General features: G+C 36.1%; 1 protein-coding gene across 4 annotated transcripts in view; it reads right to left on the bottom strand.

Annotated features, from left to right (window-relative positions):
- Positions 1 to 23,324, bottom strand: part of TTBK2 (tau tubulin kinase 2) — a 166,688-nt gene that overhangs the window by 136,939 nt on the left and 6,425 nt on the right. Inside the window, exon 1 of one of the 4 annotated variants that reach the window (XM_042942274.1) lies at positions 21,479 to 21,497. The exons of the other annotated variants lie outside the window; for them this stretch is intronic. The gene's annotated coding sequence lies outside the window, so the exon portion shown is untranslated. Of the gene's footprint in view, positions 1 to 21,478; positions 21,498 to 23,324 lie in introns of those variants that run through there. 4 annotated transcript variants of the gene reach the window in all.

The raw sequence follows: 23,324 nt of genomic DNA, 5'->3' as shown, positions 1-23,324 counted from the left end.
GGAAAAAGAGTTACTGTGTTAGGGGTGGAGAATTAGATGAGGTAAGAATGGTAAAATTTTTATAATTTTTCTAACTGTATGATGGGTACATGGGAATTCACTATACTATCTATTTCTGTGTATGTTTGCAATATTTATATACTAAAAGTAAAAAAAAAAGTGCATAGGTTAAAAATATCTAGAGTCTTTTGTAACAAACAGTGCTGTGATAACTACACATCCAATGCAAAAGAATGAACTTGTACCCCCATCTAATATCATATACAAAAATTAACTCAAAATGTATCAAAGACATAAAAGTGAAAGCTACAATTATAAAACTCTTGGAGAAGAAAACAAAGGCATAAATCTTTATGACCTTGGATTAGGCAATGATTTCTTAAATAGGATACTGAAAGTACAACAAACCAAAAAGAAAAAAAAAAAAGATAAATTGAACTTCATCAAAATTTTTAAAATTTATGTTAAAAGACAACCTAGAAGAAAAAAACTGCAAACTATATTATCTGATAAAGGGCTAATGCCTAGAATATATAAACAACAATTCAACAACCCAAAAAAACCAAACAACTCAATTTAAAAATGGGCAAAGGACCTAAACAAATAATTCTCCAAAGAAGACATATATATGGCTAAAAAAGCATATTAAAAGATGCTCAACATCTCTATCATTGGATAAATGCAATTCAAAACCTCATGAGAAATCACCGCATAATCACTAGGATGGCTAGTATTAAAAACAAGCAATCAGTTGTTTAACATAGTGTTGGAAGTTCTAGCATCAGCAATCAGACAACAAAAGGAAATCAAAAGCATCAAAATTGGCAAAGATGAAGTCAAGCTTTCACTTTTTGCAGATGACATGATACTATACATGGAAAACAGACTCCACCAAAAGTCTGATAGAAGTGATACATGAATTCAGCAAAGTCGCAGGATACAAAATCAATTGCATTCTTATACATTAATAACGAAGTAACAGAAAGACAAATAAACTGATCCCATTCACAATTGCACCAAGAAGCATAAAATACCTAGGAATAAACCTAACCAAAGATGTAAAAGATCTGTAGGCTGAAAACTATAGAAAGCTTATGAAGGAAATTGAAGATACAAAGAAATGGAAAAACATTCTGTGTTCATGGGTTGGAAGAATAAATACTGTTAAAATGGCAATACTACCCAAAGCAATCTACACATTCAATGCAATTCCAATCACAATTGCACCAGCATTCTTCTCAAAGCTAGAACAAGCAATCCTAAAATTTGTGTGGAACCACAAAAGACCCCGAATAGCCAAAGTAATACTGAAGAAGAAAACCAAAGCGGGAGACATCGCAATCCCAGACTAAATTTAGCCTCTACTACAAAGCTGCAATCATCAAGACAGCATGGTATTGGCACAAAAACAGACACATGGACCAATGGAATAGAATAGAGACCCCAGAACTGGACCCACAAATGTATGGCCAACTAATCTTTGACAAAGCAGGAAAGAGTACCCAATGGAAAAAAGACAGTCTCTAACGAATGGTGCTGGGAGAACTGGACAGCAACATGCAGAAGAATGAAACTAGACCACTTTCTTACACCATTCACAAAAATAAACTCAAAATGGATGAAGGACCTGAATGTGAGACAGGAAACCATCAAAACCCTAGAGGAGAAAGCAGGAAAAAACCTCTCTGACCTCAGCCGCAACAATTTCATACTTGACACATCTCCAAAGGCAAGAGAATTAAAAGCAAAAATGAACTATTGGGACCTCATCAAGATAAAATCTTCTGCACTGCAAAGGAAACAATCAATAAAACTAAAAGGTAACCGACAGAATGGGAAAAGATATTTGCAAATGACATATCGGACATATCCACACCTAAAAAACAAATAATCCAGTGAAGAAATGGGCAGAAGACATGAATAGACACTTCTCTGAAGAAGACATCCAGATGGCCAACAGGCACATGAAAAGATGCTCAACGTCACTCCTCATCAGGGAAATACAAATCAAAACCACACTGAGATATCACCTCACGCCAGTCAGAGTGGCTAAAATGAACAAATCAGGAGACTACATATGCTGGAGAGGATGTGGAGAAATGGGAACCAGCACTTTCAACAATAGCCAAATTATGGAAAGAGCCTAAATGTCCATCAACTGATGAATGGATAAAGAAATTGTGGTTTATATACACAATGGAATACTACTTGGCAATGAGAAAGAATGAAATATGGCCTTTTGTAGCAATGTGGATGGAACTGGAGAGTGTTATGCCAAGTGAAATGAGTCATACAGAGAAAGATACCATATGTTTTCACTCTTATGTGGATCCTGAGAAACTTAACAGAAGACCATGGAGGAGGGGAAGGGGGAAGAAAAAAGTTACAGAGAGGGAAGGAGGAAAACCGTAAGAGACTCTTAAAAACTGAGAATAAATTGAGGGTTGATGGGGGGTGGGAAGGAGGGGAAAGTGGGTGATGGGCATTGAGGAGGGCACCTGTTGGGATGAGCACTGGGTGTTGTATGGAAACCAATTTGACAATAAATTTCATATTAAAAAAATAAATGAAAATAAATAAGTGTAGAAAAAGAAAAAAAAGCAATCAAACAGAACTAATAAGTATTGGAGAGGATATAGAAAGTAAAATATAAAGGTAAAATAGTGGCAAAGTAAAATATAAAAATGTAAAAACAGCCACTATGAAACACACAGTATGGCAGTTCTTCAAAACATTAAACATATATTTCCCACATGATTCTGCAATTCCAGTGCTGGGTATATATCCCCCCAGATTGAAAACAACGTCTCAAACAGATATTTGTGCACTCAAGTTCACAGCAGCATTATTCACAATAGCCAAAACATGGATACAGCCCCAATGTCCATCAACAGATGAATGGATTTAAAAAATGTGGTATATGCATACAATGGAATATTATTTAGCCTTAAAAAAAGAAGGAAATCCTGACATGCTACAACATGAATGAAACTTGAGAACGTTATACTGAGTAAAATAAACCAGTCACAAAAGGACAAATACTCTTATGTATCCACTTATATGAAGGATTTAGAGTAGTCCAAATCACAGACAGAATAAGTAGAATGGTGGTTACTAGGAGCAGGAAGGGAGGGAAAAAGGGGAAGTGTTGTTCAGTAGGTATAGAATTTCAGTTTTGCAAGAGGAAAGAGTTATGGAAATCTGCTTTACAACAACGTGAATATATTTAACACTAATGATCTGTCCGCTTAAAAATGGTTAAGATGGTATATTTTATATTTTCTTTACCATAGTAAAAAAGCAAAGCAAAAGGAAAGGAAAGCAAAAGGAAAGCAAAAGGAAAGCAAAAGGAAAGGAAAGGAAAGGAAAGGAAAGGAAAGGAAAGGAGAAGAGAAGAGAAGAAAAGGAAAAGGAAAGGAAAGGAAAGGAAAGGAAAGAAAAGAAAAGAAAAGAAAAGAAAAGAAAAAAGAAAAGAAAAAGAAAAGAAAGGATGGTATGGGCCCAAGGTGGGGAAACTGGTAACATTCAGCATGATAATATACATTCAAACTCTAAACCAGTAATTATACTTCAAGAAATCTATTCCAAAGGTACCACGACAAAAAATGTGAAATGACTTCTTCACAAGACTTTTCACTGTAACACTACTTACAATCACAAGACTAGAAAAAAAAAAAACCTAACAGCCCATCAATAGGGGATTAATGGAATGATATGGTTCATCTGTGTAATGGAATACTAGTCCAGGAATAAGAGAGATGTTGATACAGTGATTTTCAGGATATATTGTTAAGTGAAAAAAAGCAAGATGCAGTAAAGTATTTACAGTATGCTACTTTTGTGTTAAAAGAAGATAAATGTTAAACTTATTTGCTTTTTTTAAAAAGAAAAAGAAAAAAAGATAAGCCAAAAAATGATGAAAATGATTCCTTATAGCAGAGGTCAGTGTATTGTTGGAAAAAGGCTAGATAGTAAATATTTCAGTCTTTTCAAGCCATACAATCCTTGTGATAGCTACTCAACTCTGCTGTTACAACACAAAAGAAGCTATAGATGATATGTAAACAAATGAGTATGGCTGAGACAAAACATTATTTGCAAAAAGAGCTAGGTAGCCAAATCTGGCTTACAGGCTGTTGTTTGTCAACCTTTTCTCAAACGAATGGAGAAAACAGAATAGAAGGGATAAGAACGGGAGTCAGACTTCTATGGATCTATTTTATAACATAGGTTGAGATTAAGCCCAGCGTTGGATGAGCTTGGAGCCTGCTTAACATGCACTCTCTTCCTTCTTTCTCCCTGCCCCTCTCCCTTGCTCTCCAAAATTTAAAAAAAAAAAAAAAAAATTAAACCAAAATCATTGTTTTGCATGAGAAAAAACTATTATAATTAAATTCCAAGTTCAAGAAAGTAACTTTCCAATAGTAATCATCAGAGCTGGCTTTAAACTCATCCTCGTCTATCAATAATAGGTATGAATAAGTGACCACACTTCAGAAAGTCTACTAATTAGGGGATGCCTGGGTGGCTCAGTTGGTTAAGGGTCTGGCTCTGGATTTCGGCTCCGGTCATGATCTCATGGTTCACGATATCGAGCCCTGCGTTCAGCAAAGAGCCTTCTTCTAGGATTCTCTCTCTCTCCCTCACTCTCTGCCCCTGCCCTGCTCGTGTGTGTGGGTGTGTGGGTGGGTGTGCGCGCACACACGCGCACACCCTCTCTCTCTCTCAAAATAAACAAACATTTTTAAAAAGTCAACCAATTAGCAGTGACACTCCATAACCACATGTACATAACGAAAGTTCAACCACTTCCTAAACAGTCTCACTTCACTGATCCCAGAACTCTTAAGCCTCATAGCTCTCCCTTGCACAGAGAGACATGAAAAAGCATTTGGTTCAGATATTCAGTGACGGCCTCTTCCTTCAAGACAATTAAAAGATATAATTAGGGGCGCCTGGGTGGCTCAGTCAGTTAAGTCTTCGACTTCAGCTCTGGTCATGATCTTGCAATTCACAAGTTCAAGCCCTGCATCGGGATCTGCTGCTGACAGCTCAGAGCCTGGAGCCTGCTTCTGATTCTGTGTCTCCCTTTCTCTCTGCTCCTCCCCCACCTTTTCTCTGTCTCTCTCTTAAAAAATAAATAAAACATTAAAAAAAATTTTTTAAGACAAAATTAAATTTAAAAAGAAAAAAAAGAGCCAAACATCAAAAATTTTACACAACCTCTAAAAATTTAAAACAGACTGAAACCAATAACCTACTGTTTTACCAAGTTTGTGGCTCTAAAATACAGTAATTTGATTGTACATTCCCTATTCTAAAGGAATAAAAGAACCACAAAGAAATGTTAAAACAGCCTTTAGTAGTTATATTATTAGAATATCGATTACATTATTTTAAAACTATTATAGATATACTGCAGAACACAGCAAATAACTGATTACATTAAGCCACTAGGAATCAACATTTTACGCAAAAAGAGATATAAATACAGAAGTCAAAGAAGTAAAAATCCTGAAATCCTATAATGAAGAAAGTATGAAAAAATATGATCTTTATTTAAATATGTACTTCACAACTAACCATGAGCAGTCCTAGGAGTAACACAGAACAGTCTCATTAAACATTTATTAGTATACAGACTGAGGGTACCAAATACCATTTTCCTCCCCGCCACACCCAAAACGAAAAAGACTGAGGGGTGTCTGGGCAGCTCAGTTGATTAAGTAACTGACTCTAGATTTCGGCTCAGGTCGTGATCTCATGGTTTGTGAGTCTGAGGCCCACATCAGGCTCTGACGACAGCGGGAAGCCTGCTTGGGATTCTCTCTCTCTCTCTCTCTCTCTCTCTCTCTTACTTTCTCTCTCCTCTTCCTCTCTCCCTACCCCTCCCCCACTCACATTCCTTCTCTCTCACTCTCAAAATAAATTTTATTTATTTATAAACTTTGAAAACAAAACAAAAAGAATGAAAGCTCCTTGGACAAATGACTACTTCTAAACTACGGCAGAGTATGTAAAAGATATGCCTAGAATCTCGCTATGCTTGAAAGCAGGGAATATACAGGGGTGCCTGGATAGCTCATTTGGTTAAGTGTCGGACTCTCGGTTTCAGCTCAGGTCATGATCTCACGGTTTGTGAGTCTGAGCACGTCAGGCTCTCTGCTGTCAGCGAGGACCCCACTTTGGATTCTCTGATTCCCCCCGCCCCCATCTGCCCCTCTCCTGTTGATTCTCTCTCTCTCAAAATAAATACATAAACTTTTTTTAAAAGTTTAAAAATTTTTCTAATTTATAAAAAGAAAATCTACAATCTAAAAAGGCTAGTAAAATATTCCTCCCTTTTACAACTGTGTCTCTGTATGAGGCCACATTTTCTTTATATACTTCAACCAAAGCAACATATTGTAAGAGAATGAACACAGAAGTATGAGAATCCAGCTGTCTTCTATCACGCCAGATATTGAAGAGACTTAAAAAAACATAAAAGAATGCCATTCATTTCATCAACTTGCTTTTCTGTTTTGGAAAATAGTTAACATGCAACAGTTTTATTATTTTAAAATAAATAAATTTAAAATATATTTTAATCTTAATACAGAAAATATCATTATATATAAATCTATGATTAAAAAAACAAACTCTTTAGGGTCCTCAAAAAATTTTAAGATTAGTAAGACAGACGTCCTGAAACCAGAGTTTGAGAACAGCTAAATTATGTTATAGAGATATATATTTTTCCCTATTAATAATCCTGACTTATGGTATACAAAGCTATGCGAATGAGTAAACTTTTTTTAGAGTTCCATTTTTGTTTTATAATGTTTTCTAATATGCCATTTTGTAGTTTTTTTTAATCATGAGAAGTGTACTCTTTAATCCCCATTACCTATTCCCCCATCCACTTAGATTAAGAGTCTGTTTCTTGGTTTGTCTTTCTTTTCCTTTGCTCATTTGTGGTTTTTTTTTCTTAAATTCCACATACAACTGAGACCATATGATATCTGTCTTTCCCTGACTGACATATTTCGCTTAACATAATACTCTCTAGCTCCATCCATACTGTTGTAAATGGCAAGAATTCATTCTTTTTTATGGCTGAGTAACATTCCATTATGTGTGTGTACACGTGTGTGTATACGTATCTTCTTTACCCCATTCATCCATCTGTCGACAGACACTTGGGCTGTTTCCATAGTTTAGCTATTGTAAATAATGCTACAGTAAATACAGAGGTGCATGTACCCCTCTGAATTAGTGATTTTTGTATTTGGGGGATAAATACCAAGTAGTGCAACTACTGGATTGTGGGGTAGTTCTATTTGTAATTTTTTGAAGAATTTCCATGGTGTTTTCCATAGTGGCTGCACCAGTTTGCATTCCCACCAACAGTGCAAGGGGGTTCCTTTTTCTCCATATCCTCGCCATTACTTGTTTCTTGTGTTTTTTTATTTTAGCCATTCTGACAGACGTGAGGTGATATCTCATTGTAGTTTTGATTTGCATTTCCCTGATGATAAGTGATACTGAATAATTTTTCACATGTCTGTTGGTCATCTGTATGTCTTCTTTGGAGAAATGTCTACTCACATCTTCTGCCCATTTTTTAATAGGATTATTTGGTTTTTGGGTGTTGAATTGTATCAGTTCTTTATATATTTTGGATATTAACCCTTTATTAGATATGTCCTTTGCAATTACCTTCTTCTATTTGGTAGGCTGCATTTTAGTTTTCTTGACTGTTCCCTTCACTGTGCACAGACGTTTTGTTTTGAAGTAATCTGAATAGTTTGTTTTTGGTTTTATTTCTCTTGCCTGAATAAGTAAACATTTTTTAAAATTCTACAATCTCAACTTTTACTAATCATCCTTTCAATAAACATTTGATGAGGACCCTGCCAAAAACTGTGGAAACACTAAGATGAGTAAGCCACAGTTCCTAGCCTGTAGGACAAGAATGGCTCCAGGAAAGAGTTCTCAAAGATGATGCTATTGACAGAATACCTAAATGAACCTGAATACATTAAGAGGAGACCTGTACAAATTGAGGAAAATTTGGGACTGAATTAGTGATTAGGAAACTAACCAACCAAACACACAAACAAAAACAATTATAAGCTCTAGGAAAAAACAAACAAAAATAACAGTGTAGAGAAGAAAAGATACCATTATCTCTATTTATATCTGTATAGATAGCAAATTTCACCTACATGTCAAAGCATTTAGAGTCAAAATAAAGTCTGAATATTCACCTAATCAAAATTAAGATATAACATTACTGAAAAAATAGGACTTAACTGTAGTAGGAATGAGATAAGCAATGAAAAAAATAAAATTCCCATCTTCCATAGAAAAAAGCCAATATATTATAACTAAAATTTAAAAGTTAGGGGCGCCTGGGTGGTTCAGTTGGTTGAGCGTCTGACTTCAGTTCAGGTCATGATCTCTTGGTTCCTGGGTTCGAGCCCTGCATTGGACTCTGTGCTGACAGCTTGGAGCCTGGAGCCTGCTTCAGATTCTGTGTCTCCCTCTCTCTCTGCCCCTCCACTGCTCACACTCTGTCCCTCTCTCTCAAAAATAAACATTAAAAAAAAAATTTTAATAAAAATTAATCAGCAGCAATACAAGCACATCAGTTTAAGATATAGAGGTAAACAATGAAAAAATCAGGAAAAAGTGTTCAAATGAGTACTTCTGCAGAGTTGTAAACAGGGCAGACGGGGAGGAAAGAAAACTGTTCTTTTCTATAATAAAGTGCAGAGAATCATTAAACTTTACATGCATATTTAAATTAATTGAAAATAAAAAAATAAATTTAAAAAGTAACTTGTTGGGACAGTTGGTTGGCTCAGTCAGTTGAGCGTCTGGCCCTTGATTGTGGCTAAGGTCATGATCTCATCATTCATGGTTTCCAGCCCCCCGGAGAGCGTGCTTGGGATTCTGTTTCCCCCTCTGCCCCTCCCCCACACTCACTCTCTCCCTCTCTCTCTCTCCTCCTCTCTCTCTCCCTCTCTCAAAAATAAGTAAATGAACATTTAAAAAAAAGTAACTTGTAAAATATTTAAACATGAAAAATTCTTTATGCTTCAAGTTAAAGAGTTATAAAACAGTCTGTATAGATATATACATATCTATCCATATATATAGATAGATAGATATGTATATATAATCCCATTTGTATTTTTAAAGTGTACACATAAATTATGTATAGAAAAAACCTGCATTGGGGTGCCTGGGTGGCTCAGTTGGTTGAGCGTCCAACTTTAGCTCAAGTCATGATCTTACTCGTGGGTTTAAGCCCTGCTCCCCCCAAGTAGGGCTCTAAACTAACAGCTCAGAGTCTGGAGCCTGCTTCCGATTCTGTGTCCATCTCTCTCTCTCTCTCAAAAATAAATACACACTTAAAAAAATAAAATAAAAAACCTGACTGATATTTACCAACTATTAACAAATTAACAAATTAACTATTAACAAATTATATAGTTCTATATAATAGGATTATTTTCTTAAGGAGGATTCCTCTTCTGTAAATTTACTACACCAAATACAGATTTTTACAATAAGAAGAGAAACACTGTTTTTAAAAGTTAAAAATTTTAACCCTTACATATATGGTCAAATGATTTTCAACAAAGGTGTCAAAACTATTCCATGGGGAAAGGACAATCTTTTTTAAATGCTTACTTTATAATCGTATGCAAAAATTTACTGAAAATAGAGTTAAAAAAAACTATACAACTCTTAGAAGACTACATAGGGGAAAAGCTTCATAACATTGGATCTGGCAATGATATCTTGACTATAATATCAAAACAAGAAAAAACAGATAAATTGGATTTCATAAAAATTAAAAACTTTTGTGAAGCAAAGGATGCTATCAACAGAATGAAAAGGCAATGGAATGGGAAAAAAATATCTGCAAATCATACCTGATAATGGGTTAAATATCTACAGTATATAAAGAACTACAACTCAACAACAAAACAATGTTTTTAAATAGGCAAACAACCTGAATAGATATTTTTCCAAAGAAAATATGCAAATGGCAAGTACATTAAAAGATGCTGAACATCATTAATTATTAGGGAAACACAAATCCAACCAGTAACCACTTTATACCCATTAGAATGACAATTATAAACACACACACACACACACACACACACACACACACACACACACACAAACTGCTGGCAAAGATGAAGAGAAACTAGAACCCCTGTGCATTGCTGATATTAACTTAAAATGGTGCAGCCACTACAGAAAACATTATTGGCGGTCACCCTCAAAAGTAAGCATAGAATTAAAATATGATTAAATAATTCGACCTCTGAGTATATAGCCAAAAGAATTCAAAGTAAGGAGTCAAAAAGACATTTGCACACCATTGTTCATAGCAACACTATTCACAATAGCCAAGAGGTGGAAGTACCCAAGTCTCCATCCCAAGTGACAGACTAATGGATAAACAAAATGTAGTACATACATATAATGGAATAGTATTCAATCTTAAAAAGGAAGGAAATTCTCAAACACACTACAACATGAATGAACCTTGAAGACATTATGCTAAGTTAAATAAGCCCATCACAAAAGGTCATATTTATGGTTCAATTTATAATAGGTACCTAGGTAGGCAAACTCATAGAGACAGAAAAGCAGTTTCTGTCTGGTGGGTTGCTAAGGGCTACAAGGAGGGGATAGTGTTGATTTACTGTTTGGATACGGAATTTCATTTTGGGAAGATGAAAAAGTTCTGGTGGCACAATAGTGTTAAGGTATGTAATGGCACTGAATTTGTCCACTTAGAAATGGTTAAAATGGTAAATCTTATGTGTATTCTACCATAGTAAAAAAATTTTTTTTTAATGATTACTAGTTACCCCTCAGATATAACTACAAAATCCAAATAATTTTCATCGTCTCACTCTAGGTTACCAATGGAAATATCATGGAACAAATGATACCCTGGGTGGAGTCCTTCACAGAACACTGAAATAAATCTAAGAATACACCTGTTCCAATTAGGAACTGAACCCTACAGAAAACACCTAGAATCTTATAAGCTACCAAGATGTACTACTTGTACTGCTTCTAAAATGGCTCCCAATGATCTCTCATCTCATGCTTTTGATCCCTCCTTGAGTGTAGGCGAAATCTAATGACTTGGGGTGCCTGGGTGGTTCAGTTGGTTAAGCATCCGACTTTGGCTTAGGTCATGATCTCACGGTTCGTGAGTTTGAGCCCCGCATTGGGCTCTGTGCTGACAGCTCGGAGTCTGGAGCCTGTGACTCCCTCTCTCTGCTCCTCCCCTACTCATACTCTGTCTCTCTCTGTCTCAAAAATAAATAAACATTAAAACAAATTTTTTAACAACAAAAAAAAAATCTAGTGACTTGCCGCTAATGAATAGAATATAACAAAAGTGATAGGTTGCTTCCCAAATATATTACTAAAGACATCTACCTTGCTCACATTCTTTCTCTTTGGCCCTTCCCACTTGGTGCTCTGATGAAGCAAGCTGCCATGTTGCCTCCCAAGAAAGGCCCAACATGGCAAAGAACTGAGGACAGCCCTTGCTAGCAAAATTATATGATTCCATTTATAACTGGTACCAAGAGCTATAGCAGAGAGCTGAGGCCCTCAGTTCAACCACTCCAAAGGAACTGAATCAATGCCAACCATCGGACTAAGCAAGGAAACAGATCCTTCCCCAGCTGAGCCATGTGACAACTACAGCCTATCCTGACTGCAACCTGTGACTGACCCTAAAACAGAGTACCTACCTGACTCACACTCAAAATCTTGCCCTAAAGACACTGTAAAATAACAAATGTTGTTATTCCAAAACACTAAGTTTTGGGTAACTTGTTATGCAGCAATAAATAAGTGACACGCCAGCCTTCAATGGTATGGGGCAATAGTTCTTTCTGATTCCACATCACTAAGTATATCTAAACAGTGAATGTAATTTGGCTGCAAATAATTGGAATTCATTTTTCAGTAACACTAATAACTTAAAAATAATCAATCTTGATGCAAGAAAACTAGATACTGCAAGAGAAAAATTAAAAATTTCCTCCCTAATAATATTCATGACCTAGAATAACCTAGGTGACCTTAATGACCTAGATCCTAATAGAGTAAACAGCATACTGATGAATTCAGTCGATGAGGATAAATCTGAAGATGTTGCCAAAACAGACCCAAAGATGATGAAATATGAACAAAACATATTAAATGGATATTCAATTTGTAAAATAACATGTGGTGAAAAATCACTTGAAACATGTGTTAGATAGAAAAAGACCGAGAAGAAAACAGCCAACAAATTAATAAGCAAACACTGACAATCCCCTAGATTATAAATCCCTTAAAGATGAAAACCATATCATAATCACATATCCTCTGCCATAATAAAAAAATATATAAACTTTGCAGTTAATCAATAGATATCTGAGGGGTGCCTGGGTGGCTCAGTTGGCTGAATGTCCGACTCTGGCTTAGTTCATGATCTCATCGTTCACGAATTCAAGCCCCACATCAGGCTGTGTGCACAGCTCAGAGCCTGGAGCCTGCTTCAATTTCTATGTCTCCCTCTCTCTCTGCCCCTCACCTGCTCACACTCTTGTCTCTTTCTCTCTCTCTCAAAAATAAACATTTAAAAAAATTTTTTTAACACAAAAGTGTATTTTAAAAAAATAGATATTTGATGAAGTTAATTAACAAAACGAAAATGAGGAAACAAACTATAATTTAAAAGTTATACAGATTCACATACACAAATAGAAAGATGCGAAGAAAAGGAGAAAAGGAAAATGAAAATAAGAATAAGAGGAACAATGGCAAATAGATAAAAAATCCTATAATAATTCTATAAACATAAGCTAGACCAAACCACACCAAATGAAGAGAACTCCCTATAAGAGAAATTAACATAATACTGCAGTGAGTTTATTGTGTTCTAAGTCCAGGGACTTCTCAAAAAATAGACATGAAGACCAAACTACCTGGAGTCAAATCCTGGTTGTGTAATCTAAGGCCCATTACTTAGCTTTTCCATGCTCAATTTCCTCATCTAAAAAAAAACAGGTAACAATGGTGGCTATCTCAGGATTAAAAGTGACAATATATGATATATGTAAACTATTTATCACAATGCCTGGCATACTAAGTGTGCTCAATAAATGGCCATGATTACTTAATAAATCATTGTGTATGCTTCTTAACCAAAAGAAGAAACAGTCACATTAACAGACATACTACTGTCCAAAGCAGTCCCTGTGCTGCTTGAATGCTGATGAACAGAAATTATCATGTTTGCATAGAGGCCTTGAATTTAAACCCATTATACAACTACTACTTAGCAAATTCATACAAAAATGTTTTTGCCAGCAAGAGAAAAATATTACTCTACAACTATGATTACAAATTAAATTACAGCATTTGCATTGTTATAATCTTGCTTTTAAGGTTAAGTGAAAATTGGCTGATCAAAAAGGGAATAAAAATAAACCAATGCCACCTACTATTTCTAAATTCGAAAAAGTATAAATTAGTTCCTAAATGTGTCTTGACTTGAAGCAAATTTTGAGAATCCGCCCACATAAAGGAAGGAAGCATTATCATAGTGACTATCAAAGAAGAAATTATTTAAAAATAAAAACTTAGACTCTCATAAACCATTGGTAGGAATGTACTCTGGAAATAGTTCTAAGTAAAGCTGAAAATGTGCATACCTCGTGACCCAATAACTCTCTTCCCAGGTATATATCCTAAAAATACTCTTCTCTCATGAGCCCCAGGAAACATACACAAATATGTCCATAGCCACACCATCCATAAACGCCAAAACAAAAAACAACTCAAATGTCCAGTAAGAGAAGAAAGGATAAAGTGTAGTATATAGTCATACAGTTAAGAAAGAAAGAAAGAAAGAAAGAAAGAAAGAAAGAAAGAAAGAAAGAATGAATTAGTTTCCTAATGCTACTGTAACAAATTACCACAAATTTATTGGCACAACAATGCAAATTTATAATCTTACAATGGTAGAAATCAAAAGTCCAGGCTTCTAAATGGGGCTAAAATCAAGGTGTCAGTAAGGCTATGCTTGTAATGGAGGCTCTAGGAGATAATCCTTTATCCTGTCTTTTCCAGCTTCTAGAAGCTGCCGGTATGCTTTGGCTCACGGCCCCATCCTGCATCTTCCAACCTAGTTGTACAGCATCTTCAAATCTTTCTCTCTGAGCTCTGCTTCAAACATCATGTCTCTTTATATATGTCTCCCTCTTCTAAGGTCCCTTGTGATTACACTGAACCAACCTGGATAATCAAAGATAATCTTCAAAAGCCTTAACTTAATCACATCTGCAAAGTGCCTTCTGACATATAAGGTAACACATTCACAGGGCACCTGGGTGGCTAGGTCAGTTAGGGGTCAGACTCTTGATTCCATCTCAGATCATCATCTCACAGTTGTGGGACCGAGACCCAAGTCAGGCTCTGCACGAGCAGTGCAGGGATTAGGGCACCAATATCTTCAAGGGACCATTTTCTACCTACCACAAAAACTATGCTAAACCAAAAATAAACTACTGTGACACTGAACTACTAGAACAAGTCTCACAAACAACATTGAAAAAAATCATACAATATAGATCCTTTTTTTAAACTTATTTATTTATTTTGAGAGAGAGAGAGAAGGAGCATGCAAGCCAGAGAGGGAGAGTGGGAAAGAGAGAATCCCAAGCAGGCTCCGTGCTGTCAGCGCGAAGCCTGACGCAGGGGCTTGATCCCATGAACTATGAGATCATGACCTGAGCTGAAATCAAGAGTCCGTTGCTTAACCAACTGAGCCACCCAGGTGCCCCCCCCAATATAAATCCTTTTATATTAAGTTCAAAAATAAGCAAAACTAAATTATGTTAAATAGGGATGCAAACATAGGTAGTAAGTCTATAAAGAAAAGCAAGGACATGATTTTTTACAAAAGTCACGAGAATAGATTCCTTTGGGGTATAAGGGAATAAGATCAGGAAGGGGCTTCTGAGATGCAGGTAATGTTCTATTTCTTGACCATTTATAATAATGTTAAATTTCACACCAATGTTTTACGTAGTCTATGATTAATATGTCTTACAAAAAAAAAAAAAAAAAAAGCAGGAGGGATACCGGGGCACGCAGTTGGTTAAGTGTCCCACTTCGACTCACGTCATGATCTCATGGCTACAGAGTTCAAGCCCTATGTCTCAGAGCCTGGAGCCTGCTTCGGATTCTGTGTCTCCCTCTCTCCTCTCTCTGCCCCTCCCCCGTCTCTCAAAAATAAATGTTAAAAAAAATAAATAAGTGAAAACAGCAAAAGATAATAGTCATATAAACCAGAGGCAAGGAAGCTAGGCACAGAATAGATTAGGCAACAATCATCTAGCAGTGTGACAGACAGCAGGAGACTGTTCCATCTATGCAATAGTGAAAAGCCAGCTAACCTATGAGTTGGTCATAGGGCAGAAATCTAGGTTCAGAGTAAAGAAGCAGGCTTATAAGCACATACATAATTTACAATGCTTTAAATTTCTTGAGGTCAAGAGCAGAATTCTTCTCATCTTTGTACTTAGTATCTAGCATAATACCTACCACAGAACAATCTTTCAATAAATGCTTAATTATTGGAAGAATGAATACAACTTCTTTCACATTCTATACAGCTGAGTCAAATTAAGTCATCCTCAAACAAGTAATTGAGAGTTGATTTGAAAATAGTCATTCAATGAATTGTTATAAATACACAGAAGAGTAGGTAGAAATGTAATGCATGGTTTTGCCCTTAATTAATTTACAAGCAAGGAAAGAAGAAAACATAAATAATTATTTCCAAATTATTCTTTAAAATAGAATACATAATGCAAAAACAGAACGTAACAGTAATTCTCTGGACTTAAAAGGTAAAAAATACAAAAAGTTAATCAACATCAAACTGTAAGGGCCAAGTACACATGACAAATCAGAAATGCGAGAGGTTTACATGAGATAGGATGATTATACAAAGTTTCTCAGAGGAGGTGGACAGGATTTATGATGATGGTTCAGTAGATTGCAAAATAACCACAAATTCCTCCCACTCCTGTATACATATCTTTTTACAATGTGACCTTGCTGCATCTCCCACAAAGAGGTAGAGTTTCTTTATCCTGGAAACTGAGGTTGGCCCTGTGACTTGCTTTGACCAACAGAACATTAGCAAACATGACCCAGAAGCTTGAAAAGCATTTATGCTCTCAACTAGCCCTCTATTGCTTGTTTTGGAACCCAAATTGTGAAGAAACCCAAGCTAGCACAATGCCTCGCATACATGAGCCCAGACAAGACCAAAAAAGAATATGCAGTTGGACCCAAACGGCCAATCCACAGAATATTTTACTAACAAATTGTGTTACCCTCTGAACTTTGGGGTGGTTTGTTTGAAGGCAAAAGCTAACTGACTGAGGAGCTAAGCAAAGGCACATAAATGGAAATGAACAAAACACACAAGTGCATGGAAAAATGAATATGTACAGTTGTCTACATGGACTAAGATTGGTCTAAAAGAGTTCTGATCATAGAGAAAGAATACATAGACATGAAAGATAAACTGAGTTCAGACTATAAAAATCATGCTAGGAAGAAAATGAACTTTATTCTATTTCAGCAAAGGGGAGCCAATAAGGAACTTCGTATAAGGGGGATGAATATAAAGCAAAAGGAAACAAAGTTCAGTTATAACTATTATTATCTAGATATACTGTATAACTAACTATATAACTATATAACTGTGTGTGTGTGTGTGTGTGTGTGTATATAGATAGCTATATATCTATAACTAGATATCCTCCTATTTGGAGGGGAAGCTAGATAATTCACAAAATAAATAACAGCATGGTTTTTATACATAGTGCCATATACAGTTTATGTTAGATTCTGCTCTTGAACAGAGTAGTAGGAAAATTATTTTTACTACAATTTTAATCCCAATAAGAAGAGTGCTAGAATTAATCATCAGAAGCTTATGATGTGTCTAAAGGGCACAGAAGATATCTTTGAAGCTATATTTGGGCATAAAGATAATACATAAATTTCTAATGACAGCATAACTGTGAAATATGACTCCTCTTTGAGATTTAAATATACTCACCAGGTGAATGCAGCTCCTGGCCACAATAAAGTGACAGGGACCAGATTTACCCTACCACATTAAACAACTAGAAAAAAGGACAAAATATATGAAACATGGTTTTTAGACACTATTGACAATAAGCACTACAGAATAGGGATTCATGAGAAAAAGGGAAATAAAGTTAGCCTTACAAGTGCCCCCAACTCACTACCTGGAGAGAATTTCCAGGCCACACTACAGGGATGGGGAACCCAAACAAAGACCAGAAATCTCACTGAGTTAAGGAGACAAAATTCAGAGTTCTGGGGAGGTCAAGGCAAAACGAAACACTGGAGAGGAGAAAGCACATCAGCACAAAGAATGAGCTGTGGATATCTAGAGAGAATTCTCCTTGAGATTCTGGCTAAGTACTTATCAATGCACCTGTGTAAGGAAGTGAAATGATCAAAACCAAGTTCAAACCACTGGAAAGGGGCAGGCAGAACAATCTTTGATGCTCAAATAAGGCTAAGAATAGTTTGCATACTCACCAGACAGAGTGAAAAAGACCTTCAAAAACATTCAGAGCCTTGGATGCATCAAAGTATTTTCAAATAACTGTATCCCAAAACAAACTCCCCAATATTTAAAGGAATACAAAAAAAAAAAAAAAAAAATCCAGCACGTAACAATGTAAAATCATAATGTCTGGCACTCAAACAAATTACCAGGGATGCAAAAAAGGAAATATCAATCAATAAAAACAAACCCAAGTCAAAGCATTCTGAAGAAAGAAGAACAAAGCTGAAGGTATCACAATCCCAGATTTCCAGATCTACTACAAAGCTGAATCATCAAAACAGACACACAGAAGAGAGAACCCAGAAATAAAACCACACATTTATAGTCAATTAATCTACAACAAAGGAGGCAAGATTATACAATGGAGAAAAGACAGTCTCTTCAATAAATGGTGCTAGGAAAATTAGACAGCTACATGCAAAACAATGAAACTGGACCACTTTCTTATACCATACGCAAAAATGAACTCAAAGTGGATTAAAGACCTAACTGTGAGACCTGAAACCATAAAATCCTAGAAGAAAACATAGGCAGTAATCTCTCTGACATTAGCATTAGCAACATTTTTCTAGATAGATCTCTGCAGGAAAGCAAAAACAAACTATTGGGACTACATTAAAATAAAAAGCTTTTGCATAGTGAAGGAAACCATCAACAAAACCGAAAACGTAACCAACTGAATGGGAGAAGCTATTTGCAAATAATATATCTGATAAGTGGTTAATATCCAAAATATATAAACAACTTACACAACTCAACAGAAAAAAAAAAAAAAATCCAAAGAATCCAATTTTAAAATGCGCAGAGGCCCCAAATAGGCATTTTTCCAGTAAAGACATACATACAGATGTCCAACAGACACATGAAAACATGTTCAACATCATTAATTATTAGGGACATGAAAATTAAAACCACAATGAGATATCACCTTACACCTGTCAGTGTGCTAGCATCAAAAAGATAAGAAATAACAAGTGTTAGCAAGGATGTGGAGAAAAAGGAACTCTCTTACACTATTGATGGTAAGCAAATGCGCAGAGCCACTACGGAAAACAGTATGCACGTTCCTCAAAAAAACTAAAAATAGAAATACCATGTGATCCAGTAATTCTACTACTAGGTATTTATCCAATGAAAACACTAATTCAAAATGCTATATGCACTCCTGTGTTTACTGCAGCATTACGTATAATAGCCAAGATATGGAAGCAAACTAAGTGCCCATCAAGAGATGAATAAATAGGGGCATCCAGGTGGCTCAACTGGTTAAGTGTCCGACTCTTGATTTCTGCTCCAGTCATGATTTTATGCTGGGTGTGAAGCCTGCTTAAGCTTCTCTCTCTCTCCCTCTCTCCCCTCTTCCCCTCCCCCACTTGCGCACATTCTCTCTCTCTCTCTCTCTCTCTCTCTCGCTTTCTCAAAAAAAAAAAAAAAAGAGAGAGAGAGAGAGAGAGAGAGATGAATGAATAAAAAAGAAGTTACATATCATGGAATATATATGGAATGTGGACTATTACTCAGCCGTAAAAGAATGAGATCTTGCTATTTGTCACATGGACCTAGAAGGTCTGTGAAATAAGTCAGACAGAGAAAGACTAATACAATATGATTCCACTTATATGTGGAATCTAAAACAAATAAAAACAAATGAACAACAAAAAAAGTAGATGCACAAATACAAAGAACAAACTGGTGACTGCCACAGGGGAGGGCCGTGGTGGGATGGGCAAAATGGGTGAAGGAGATTAAGAGGCATAGACTTCTAGTTAATGGAGTGAATAAATCACGGAGATGAAAGGTTAAGCACAGGAAATACAGCCAATGGTATTGTAATAGCATTGCATGGTAACAAATGGGAGCTACACTTGTGGTGAGCACAGCATACATAACTCTAGTCTTACCTTAGCACTGTACTCTACACACCTGAAACTAACGTAACATTCATTGTGTATCAAATATACTTTAATTAAAAAAAAAAAAAAAAGGAAGAACAGAAAGGAAAAAAGAAAAGTAAAAACAGACCCAGAAATAGAAGTGGTAGACAAGGACTTTTAGACATTAAAAGTATATATCTGAGATAAAAAAAAAAGGGGGGGGGGGGGCGCCTGGGTGGCTCAGTCGGTTAAGTGTCTGACTTCGGCTCAGGTCATGATCTCACAGTTCATGAGTTCAAGCTCTGAGTCTGGCTGTGCACTGACAGCTCAGAGCCTGGGGCCTGCTTCAGATTCTGTTTCCCTCTTACTCTGCCCCTCCCCTATTTGTGTTCTCTCTCTTTCAAAAATAAATAAATAAACATTAAAACAACAACAACACTGGATAGGATTAACACCAGATTAGCTACTGTAAAAGAAGGGATTATGAACTGGAAGATAGAGAAGAGAAGAGAAAAAAAAAAAAAAAACTATCCAAAATGAAACATACAGAGAAAAAGAAACCCAACCAACAGATCATCAGTTAGTTATGGGATAACATCAAAAAGCCTAAAACATGTAATGTAACTGGAGTCCCAGAAGGAAAGAACAGACTGTTTACACTTTTATTTTGTTGTCAGTTACTGTAACCATACTGTCTTATATAAAGTTTCTTTCCACTTTTAGTAGATATTTTAATTTCTAGATACACTTATTGGGCCCAGAGGGATTCCATGCTAGGGGGAAAAAAATCTAAAGAAAAAAAAGTCTTAAATTTTTTCAAATTTGATAAAAAAAACATTTATCAAACACCTCCTATTATTAGAGTAAAAGACCAGATGCTTTCAAAGTAATCCTGATCTATTATATAAACAGGTAGAATATATAATCTGTAATCCAAAAATAGATTAAAATATAGTATGATGCAGAGTGGCTACCTCCTATCTCAAAGTCAAAATAATATATTTTTCACATTATAAAAAATAACCTTGGGGTGTCCAGCTCAGTCAGCTAAGCACCCAACTTCAGTTCGAGTCACGATCTCCTGGTTTGTCAATTTGAGCCCCACATTGGGCTCTCTGCTGTCAGTGCAGAGCCCAATTCAGATCTTATGCCCCCTTCGTCTCTGCCCCTCCCCCCTCGGTTTTTTTGTTGTTTAAAAAGTTTATGTATTTATTTTGAGAGAGAGAGAACACAAAGGGGGGTTAGGACAGAGAGAGAGGGAGAGAGAGAATCCCAAGGAAGATTCACACTGTCAGTGCAGAGCCCAACTAAGGGCTCAAATCCACAAACTGTGAGATCAAGAGTCAGATGCTCAACTGACCAAGCCACCCAGGAGCCTCTCAGTTATGTTTTTAAACAAGCTGAGAGACAGATGCAAGTTTACAGAGGTACACAACAGCTAAGTTTTCAAGACACTTAATAATATTAATGTAAAGAACAGAAATAACAATCAAGAATAGGATAAATCTCATGGGATTTTGTTTTTGTTTTACCCCAAAGATTTTTGGCCAGAGCCTCTCTAAAGGGCTATTAAAAAGAGATAAAGATTTGTGATTAATGCTATTTGCTGATAGCAAAAGGAAAAGAATATTTAGTCACCATTCATACTTCAAATGTTCCTTCTAAACTTTCACAGGAGGTAAATTACACTTCTAGCAGCATGGAAACTCTCTGGGTTCAATAAATATATTCAAGAAAGTAAAATACCTATTAAAGACAAACTTTACAAGTCAGTATAGTTCCAATTACTGACAACAGGATAAAAGTGTAAACAATCTAGTTCTCTTCTCCCTGGCTACAACACTAACAACACATAAGCAAATCCTTTCCCTAAAGAAAGTACAGTGTAACTTACATGGCCAGATTGTAATGAAAACACTGAACAAGACCGTTCCTTGGGTAAAATCTTCTGTAGCTATATCAACCAAACAAAGCATTATAGGTCTATGATCTTCCCACTAAGACAAAGGGAAAAAAATCAATACAGAAACTTCTCTGTAATGATCTCCATTTTAATTATATTAATTTTCCTTTTTGAAAACAGCAAAACTGAGGCAAAAAGGAGTTAAGTAAAGTACTATGATATGTTACAGTAAAGATTAGAATACACTCAAATTGCATCCTGATGCATAATTAACAGTTTGTATTCACTTGCTGTGTAAGCATTTATTTTTTTATTTTTTATTTTTTATTTTTTTTTAATTTTTTTTTTCAACGTTTTTTTATTTATTTTTGGGACAGAGAGAGACAGAGCATGAACGGGGGAGGGGCAGAGAGAGAAGGAGACACAGAATAGGAAAGAGGCTCCAGGCTCCGAGCTGTCAGCCCAGAGCCTGACGCGGGGCTCGAACTCACGGACCGCGAGATCGTGACCTGGCTGAAGTCGGACGCTTAACCGACTGCGCCACCCAGGCGCCCCTATTTTTTTATTTTTTTAATGTTTATTTATTTTTTTTAAATATATGAAATTTATTGTCAAATTGGTTTCCATACAACACCCAGTGCTCATCCCAACAGGTGCCCTCCTCAATACCCACCACCCCCCCTCCCCTCCCTCCCACCCCCCATCAGCCCTCAGTTTGCTCTCAGTTTTTAAGAATCTCTTATGCTTTGGCTCTCTCCCACTCAAGCATTTATTAATGTAGAGGTTAATGGCTCTAGTAACTTTATTTTCTAAACCAAAATTAGGTGCCAGAATATGGTAAGAGACTTTTTTTTTCTGATTTAAAATGCACTACATATTTTTAAACTTACAAAGATATCCAAATTATATCCTAATTACTTGTATATTTAATAAGTCACCTATAGGGGCACCTGGGTGGCTCAGTCGGTTAAGCGTCCGACTTCAGCTCAGGTCACGATCTCAGTCTGTGAGTTGGAGCCCTGCGTAGGGCTCTGTGCTGACAGCTCAGAGCCTGGAGCCTGCTTCAGATTCTGTGTCTCCCTCTCTCTCTGCCCCTTCCCCACTCATGCTCTGTCTCTCTCTGTCTCAAAAAAATAAATAAAAACATTAAAAAAAATTTTTTTTAAATAAAAAAATAATAAGTCACCTATAAACTGTTAGATTCTAGCCACAGAGAGACAGTTACTTACCTGGAAGACTTCTTTTTTGTAGCCATACATACCCTCCTACTGGTAATGCCTAGTCCTCATTTCTGAGATTCAAACACAGAATGTGAAACATAACATAGGAATTCTGTCAGTACTCAAGCAACTGAAGCCTGAGAAAACCCAAAGTAGATACTCATACTGTACAGAGAGGTGGACAGACTCTGTAGAACCAAATTTTTCAAATGCTCTGGTGTTCTGAAAGCATTTGTCTGAAGCTGTTTCAAAAGCTGTGTGAACATTTAATTCTTATTAAATTGTTTTATTTAAAAAGCTTATTAAAAATAAATTATTATTTTTAATTACTTAACTGCTTATAGCTGTAATATATCTATTAACCTCTGAATCTGCTGGCATATGGAGAATAAACTGTGGGTGACAAAACAGAAGACTACTTCCCTGAACCCACTCCCCAGACTGTTAGTTCTGTCTGGTAATACGTTCACCCAGTAGTCTGCATTTTCCCTTCATGATACTTGGAACACTTAGAATTCCTTATTCTATAACAGACTGCCTCCATTATATTGTTAAGCTCCAGAAGTGACATCATTTTTGTCCTTTTCACTGCCAAATCTCTAACCCCTAGCATAGTA

This window comes from Panthera leo, chromosome B3 (assembly GCF_018350215.1).
Source record: "Panthera leo isolate Ple1 chromosome B3, P.leo_Ple1_pat1.1, whole genome shotgun sequence".
NCBI lineage: Eukaryota > Metazoa > Chordata > Mammalia > Carnivora > Felidae > Panthera > Panthera leo.
This window is presented reverse-complemented; position numbering and strand designations above follow the sequence as displayed.